General features: G+C 48.6%; 1 non-coding gene across 1 annotated transcript; it reads right to left on the reverse strand.

The window, feature by feature from the left end:
* Window positions 1-6,709: 6,709 nt before the first annotated feature.
* On the reverse strand, window positions 6,710-6,785 carry Trnaa-ggc (transfer RNA alanine (anticodon GGC)). The gene has a single exon. It is a non-coding gene; the product is annotated as a tRNA-Ala (tRNA).
* Between the last annotated feature and the right edge of the window lie 1,483 nt (window positions 6,786-8,268).

The following is an 8,268-nucleotide window of genomic DNA, read 5'->3' on the forward strand; positions in this document are numbered from 1 at the left end:
AGACCCTTGCACTCCCATTATTCAGCAGACAAACACTACTCTCTATGTATCCGTTAGGGTGTCTTTCAGGTTTCGTGCATTCTGTATCGAATCGTAGTTGCCAAAATGAAAGTGGCACGTATAACGTCGAAAATAGAATTCGGACACCGCTCTGAGTAAGACCAACGTGTTGTCCACCCTCTAGACTTCAATGAGGTTAAGCCGCGATACCTAAGACAGATCTGCACTCGATGACACCTCGATAACAGCCGGTCCCCACACTTACATCTTGCTCTCCTTACGTCAGTATACATCATATCAGTCTGTGACGCTGGCTTTGCAACATCTTGCGTGCCTTTAGGTTCGCCGCGACCAACACTGACCATGCACTGACCACAAAAAATGGAGGCGCCGCGGCTTGAACCCTGGACCTTTCACATGCCAAGCGAACGCTCTACCAACTGAGCTACGCCCCATGCACGAGCAAACTGCGCTTTCCCCATTGTTTGCGACTCAGATGCGCACGGACACGATGGTTGGTTGGTTTGTAGCAGTGAAGGGAGCAGAGTACAAAGGCGCGGACCCGTTCATATACACAAAAGTTCCAAGTAGTTTCGATGCTCTGGTATTACAAATGCAAATTCCGTCTGTTTTTAACGTCTTAAATTGAAAGAGCCGTCACAAATTGCTCCGTTTTCACTCCTTGTCGACAATCATACAGCACCTGAGATAACAAACACATCTCGAGCCCCATTGTGCACTCCATTATTCATGCCAACTCAGTGCCTCGCTCTTTACTACTGTGTACCAATCTTGTCGTCCAACTGCAAAACACTGGGCCACAACAAGTTTCCGCGTCTCCATTGCACTGCGCATACTACGAAACGCTCCCCAAACTTGGCACTCACCCTCGCAGCCGACTTTTCCGACTTTCCACGACGCTCACGCTAGTGACAGCATTATTTATAGTTCGACGTCGCGCCAAAGCGAATGAATACATTTCGCCTACGGCTTAGGCCGCCCTCCTAGTGTGGCTGCTCGGTGTCTGCAGGCAGCGAGGGTCTGCAAGCTTCCTGTGTTCGCACCTATGTCACCTGTGCTTGCTTGTCAGAGACAGACTATCGCAAAACATACAACTCACTCCATGAATTGATTGCTACGGCATCTGTTATCAGCAGTCACAACTAGCAACAACAGTAGCAGCTGACTGCACGCAAAGAATAGGAATGTGCAGTGGGATTTACGTGAACTCGGCGCAAGGCAGATCTTTCCGACATAGGCTTGAGAATCTTACGGGAACACTTGTACTGTTTCTAAATTAAGTGTAGGCGTGGGAGGAGGGTGCTTCCTGCGCACAAATAACAGCACGCTTGTCAATTGTGGATGCTAATCATTCGCTTGTATCTTCCTAGACACATCTGCTGGTCGTGAATTATTCCACTTGCATATAAAGGTGCGCATGTAGGTGTGTTAAAAATTCTGGAGGCACTGGGTATTGATCCCAGTACCTCTCGCATACTAAGAGAGCGCTCTACCATCTGAGCTACGCCCGCCCCCCCGAAGACTAATGGTGCTACATACAGCCATATAGACGACACAGACCCTTGCACTCCCATTATTCAGCAGACAAACACTACTCTGTATGTATCCGTTAGGGTGTCTTTCAGGTTTCGTGCATTCTGTATCGAATCGTAGTTGCCAAAATGAAAGTGGTACGTATAACGTCGAAAATAGAATTCGGACACCGCTCTGAGTAAGACCAACGTGTTGTCCACCCTCTAGACTTCAATGAGGTTAAGCCGCGATACCTAAGACAGATCTGCACTCGATGACACCTCGATAACAGCCGGTCCCCACACTTACATCTTGCTCTCCTTACGTCAGTATACATCATATCAGTCTGTGACGCTGGCTTTGCAACATCTTGCGTGCCTTTAGGTTCGCCGCGACCAACACTTACCATGCACTAACCACAAAAAATGGAGGCGCCGCGGCTTGAACCCTGGACCTTTCACATGCCAAGCGAACGCTCTACCAACTGAGCTACGCCCCATGCACGAGCAAACTGCGCTATTCCCCATTGTTTGCGACTCAGATGCGCACGGACACGATGGTTGGTTGGTTTGTAGCGGTGAAGGGAGCAGAGTACAAAGGCGCGGACCCGTTCATATACACAAAAGTTCCAAGTAGTTTCGATGCTCTGGTATTACAAATGCAAATTCCGTCTGTTTTTAACGTCTTAAATTGAAAGAGCCGTCACAAATTGCTCCGTTTTCACTCATTGTAGACAATTATACAGCACCTGAGGTAACAAACACATCTCGAGAACCATTGTGCACTACATTATTTATGCCAACTCAGTGCCTCGCTCTTTACTACTGTGTACCACTCTTATCGTCCAACTGCAAAACACTGGGCCACAACAAGTTTCCGCGTCTCCATTGCACTGCGCATACTACGAAACGCTCCCCAAACTTGGCACTCACCCTCGCAGCCGACTTTTCCGACTTTCCACGACGCTCACGCTAGTGACAGCATTATTTATAGTTCGACGTCGCGCCAAAGCGAATGAGTACATTTCGCCTACGGCTTAGGCCGCCCTCCTAGTGTGGCTGCTCGGTGTCTGCAGGCAGCGAGGGTCTGCAAGCTTCCTGTGTTCGCACCTATGTCACCTGTGCTTGCTTGTCAGAGACAGACAATCGCAAAACATACAACTCACTCCATGAATTGATTGCTACGGCATCTGTTATCAGCAGTCACAACTAGCAACACCAGTAGCAGCTGACTGCACGCAAAGAATAGGAATGTGCAGTGGGTTTTACGTGAACTCGGCGCAAGGCAGATCTTTCCGACATAGGCTTGAGAATCTTACGGGAACACTTGTACTGTTTCTAAATTAAGTGTAGGCGTGGGAGGAGGGTGCTTCCTGCGCACAAATAACAGCACGCTTGTCAATTGTGGATGCTAATCATTCGCTTGTATCTTCCTAGACACATCTGCTGGTCGTGAATGATTCCACTTGCATATAAAGGTGCGCATGTAGGTGTGTTAAAAATTCTGGAGGCACTGGGTATTGATCCCAGTACCTCTCGCATACTAAGAGAGCGCTCTACCATCTGAGCTACGCCCGCCCCCCCGAAGACTAATGGTGCTACATACAGCCATATAGACGACACAGACCCTTGCACTCCCATTATTCAGCAGACAAACACTACTCTGTATGTATCCGTTAGGGTGTCTTTCAGGTTTCGTGCATTCTGTATCGAATCGTATTTGCCAAAATGAAAGTGGCACGTATAACGTCGAAAATAGAATTCGGACACCGCTCTGAGTAAGACCAACGTGTTGTCCACCCTCTAGACTTCAATGAGGTTAAGCCGCGATACCTAAGACAGATCTGCACTCGATGACACCTCGATAACAGCCGGTCCCCACACTTACATCTTGCTCTCCTTACGTCAGTATACATCATATCAGTCTGTGACGCTGGCTTTGCAACATCTTGCGTGCCTTTAGGTTCGCCGCGACCAACACTTACCATGCACTGACCACAAAAAATGGAGGCGCCGCGGCTTGAACCCTGGACCTTTGACATGCCAAGCGAACGCTCTACCAACTGAGCTACGCCCCATGCACGAGCAAACTGCGCTATTCCCCATTGTTTGCGACTCAGATGCGCACGGACACGATGGTTGGTTGGTTTGTAGCGGTGAAGGGAGCAGAGTACAAAGGCGCGGACCCGTTCATATACACAAAAGTTCCAAGTAGTTTCGATGCTCTGGTATTACAAATGCAAATTCCGTCTGTTTTTAACGTCTTAAATTGAAAGAGCCGTCACAAATTGCTCCGTTTTCACTCATTGTAGACAATTATACAGCACCTGAGGTAACAAACACATCTCGAGAACCATTGTGCACTACATTATTTATGCCAACTCAGTGCCTCGCTCTTTACTACTGTGTACCACTCTTATCGTCCAACTGCAAAACACTGGGCCACAACAAGTTTCCGCGTCTCCATTGCACTGCGCATACTACGAAACGCTCCCCAAACTTGGCACTCACCCTCGCAGCCGACTTTTCCGACTTTCCACGACGCTCACGCTAGTGACAGCATTATTTATAGTTCGACGTCGCGCCAAAGCGAATGAGTACATTTCGCCTACGGCTTAGGCCGCCCTCCTAGTGTGGCTGCTCGGTGTCTGCAGGCAGCGAGGGTCTGCAAGCTTCCTGTGTTCGCACCTATGTCACCTGTGCTTGCTTGTCAGAGACAGACAATCGCAAAACATACAACTCACTCCATGAATTGATTGCTACGGCATCTGTTATCAGCAGTCACAACTAGCAACACCAGTAGCAGCTGACTGCACGCAAAGAATAGGAATGTGCAGTGGGTTTTACGTGAACTCGGCGCAAGGCAGATCTTTCCGACATAGGCTTGAGAATCTTACGGGAACACTTGTACTGTTTCTAAATTAAGTGTAGGCGTGGGAGGAGGGTGCTTCCTGCGCACAAATAACAGCACGCTTGTCAATTGTGGATGCTAATCATTCGCTTGTATCTTCCTAGACACATCTGCTGGTCGTGAATTATTCCACTTGCATATCAAGGTGCGCATGTAGGTGTGTTAAAAATTCTGGAGGCACTGGGTATTGATCCCAGTACCTCTCGCATACTAAGAGAGCGCTCTACCATCTGAGCTACGCCCGCCCCCCCCCGAAGACTAATGGTGCTACATACAGCCATATAGACGACACAGACCCTTGCACTCCCATTATTCAGCAGACAAACACTACTCTCTATGTATCCGTTAGGGTGTCTTTCAGGTTTCGTGCATTCTGTATCGAATCGTAGTTGCCAAAATGAAAGTGGCACGTATAACGTCGAAAATAGAATTCGGACACCGCTCTGAGTAAGACCAACGTGTTGTCCACCCTCTAGACTTCAATGAGGTTAAGCCGCGATACCTAAGACAGATCTGCACTCGATGACACCTCGATAACAGCCGGTCCCCACACTTACATCTTGCTCTCCTTACGTCAGTATACATCATATCAGTCTGTGACGCTGGCTTTGCAACATCTTGCGTGCCTTTAGGTTCGCCGCGACCAACACTTACCATGCACTGACCACAAAAAATGGAGGCGCCGCGGCTTGAACCCTGGACCTTTCACATGTCAAGCGAACGCTCTACCAACTGAGCTACGCCCCATGCACGAGCAAACTGCGCTATTCCCCATTGTTTGCGACTCAGATGCGCACGGACACGATGGTTGGTTGGTTTGTAGCGGTGAAGGGAGCAGAGTACAAAGGCGCGGACCCGTTCATATACACAAAAGTTCCAAGTAGTTTCGATGCTCTGGTATTACAAATGCAAATTCCGTCTGTTTTTAACGTCTTAAATTGAAAGAGCCGTCACAAATTGCTCCGTTTTCACTCATTGTAGACAATTATACAGCACCTGAGGTAACAAACACATCTCGAGAACCATTGTGCACTACATTATTTATGCCAACTCAGTGCCTCGCTCTTTACTACTGTGTACCAATCTTGTCGTCCAACTGCAAAACACTGGGCCACAACAAGTTTCCGCGTCTCCATTGCACTGCGCATACTACGAAACGCTCCCCAAACTTGGCACTCACACTCGCAGCCGACTTTTCCGACTTTCCACGACGCTCACGCTAGTGACAGCATTATTTATAGTTCGACGTCGCGCCAAAGCGAATGAGTACATTTCGCCTACGGCTTAGGCCGCCCTCCTAGTGTGGCTGCTCGGTGTCTGCAGGCAGCGAGGGTCTGCAAGCTTCCTGTGTTCGCACCTATGTCACCTGTGCTTGCTTGTCAGAGACAGACTATCGCAAAACATACAACTCACTCCATGAATTGATTGCTACGGCATCTGTTATCAGCAGTCACAACTAGCAACACCAGTAGCAGCTGACTGCACGCAAAGAATAGGAATGTGCAGTGGGATTTACGTGAACTCGGCGCAAGGCAGATCTTTCCGACATAGGCTTGAGAATCTTACGGGAACACTTGTACTGTTTCTAAATTAAGTGTAGGCGTGGGAGGAGGGTGCTTCCTACGCACAAATAACAGCACGCTTGTCAATTGTGGATGCTAATCATTCGCTTGTATCTTCCTAGACACATCTGCTGGTCGTGAATTATTCCACTTGCATATCAAGGTGCGCATGTAGGTGTGTTAAAAAATCTGGAGGCACTGGGTATTGATCCCAGTACCTCTCGCATACTAAGCGAGCGCTCTACCATCTGAGCTACGCCCGGCTCCCCCCCCCCCCCCCCCCGAAGACTAATGGTGCTACATACAGCCATATAGACAACACAGACCCTTGCACTCCCATTATTCAGCAGACAAACACTACTCTCTATGTATCCGTTAGGGTGTCTTTCAGGTTTCGTGCATTCTGTATCGAATCGTAGTTGCCAAAATGAAAGTGGCACGTATAACGTCGAAAATAGAATTCGGACACCGCTCTGAGTAAGACCAACGTGTTGTCCACCCTCTAGACTTCAATGAGGTTAAGCCGCGATACCTAAGACAGATCTGCACTCGATGACACCTCGATAACAGCCGGTCCCCACACTTACATCTTGCTCTCCTTACGTCAGTTTACATCATATCAGTCTGTGACGCTGGCTTTGCAACATCTTGCGTGCCTTTAGGATCGCCGCGACCAACACTTACCATGCACTGACAACAAAAAATGCAGGCGCCGCGGCTTGAACACTGGACCTTTCACATGCCAAGCGAACGCTCTACCAACTGAGCTACGCCCCATGCACGAGCTAACTGCGCTATTCCCCATTCTTTGCGACTCAGATGCGCACGGACACGATGGTTGGTTGGTTTGTAGCGGTGAAGGGAGCAGAGTACAAAGGCGCGGACCCGTTCATATACACAAAAGTTCCAAGTAGTTTCGATGCTCTGGTATTACAAATGCAAATTCCGTCTGTTTTTAACGTCTTAAATTGAAAGAGCCGTCACAAATTGCTCCGTTTTCACTCATTGTAGACAATTATACAGCACCTGAGGTAACAAACACATCTCGAGAACCATTGTGCACTACATTATTTATGCCAACTCAGTGCCTCGCTCTTTACTACTGTGTACCAATCTTGTCGTCCAACTGCAAAACACTGGGCCACAACAAGTTTCCGCGTCTCCATTGTACTGCGCATACTACGAAACGCTCCCCAAACTTGGCACTCACCCTCGCAGCCGACTTTTCCGACTTTCCACGACGCTCGCGCAACGCTCACGCTAGTGACAGCATTATTTATAGTTCGACGTCGCGCCAAAGCGAATGAGTACATTTCGCCTACGGCTTAGGCCGCCCTCCTAGTGTGGCTGCTCGGTGTCTGCAGGCAGCGAGGGTCTGCAAGCTTCCTGTGTTCGCACCTATGTCACCTGTGCTTGCTTGTCAGAGACAGACAATCGCAAAACATACAACTCACTCCATGAATTGATTGCTACGGCATCTGTTATCAGCAGTCACAACTAGCAACACCAGTAGCAGCTGACTGCACGCAAAGAATAGGAATGTGCAGTGGGATTTACGTGAACTCGGCGCAAGGCAGATCTTTCCGACATAGGCTTGAGAATCTTACGGGAACACTTGTACTGTTTCTAAATTAAGTGTAGGCGTGGGAGGAGGGTGCTTCCTGCGCACAAATAACAGCACGCTTGTCAATTGTGGATGCTAATCATTCGCTTGTATCTTCCTAGACACATCTGCTGGTCGTGAATTATTCCACTTGCATATCAAGGTGCGCATGTAGGTGTGTTAAAAATTCTGGAGGCACTGGGTATTGATCCCAGTACCTCTCGCATACTAAGCGAGCGCTATACCATCTGAGCTACGCCCACCCCAACGAAGACTAATGGTGCTACATACAGCCATATAGACGACACAGACCCTTGCACTCCCATTATTCAGCAGACAAACACTACTCTCTATGTATCCGTTAGGGTGTCTTTCAGGTTTCGTGCATTCTGTATCGAATCGTAGTTGCCAAAATGAAAGTGGCACGTATAACGTCGAAAATAGAATTCGGACACCGCTCTGAGTAAGACCAACGTGTTGTCCACCCTCTAGACTTCAATGAGGTTAAGCCGCGATACCTAAGACAGATCTGCACTCGATGACACCTCGATAACAGCCGGTCCCCACACTTACATCTTGCTCTCCTTACGTCAGTATACATCATATCAGTCTGTGACGCTGGCTTTGCAACATCTTGCGTGCCTTTAGGTTCGCCGCGAC

This window comes from Schistocerca gregaria, chromosome 9 (assembly GCF_023897955.1).
Source record: "Schistocerca gregaria isolate iqSchGreg1 chromosome 9, iqSchGreg1.2, whole genome shotgun sequence".
Taxonomy (NCBI): Eukaryota; Metazoa; Arthropoda; class Insecta; order Orthoptera; family Acrididae; genus Schistocerca; species Schistocerca gregaria.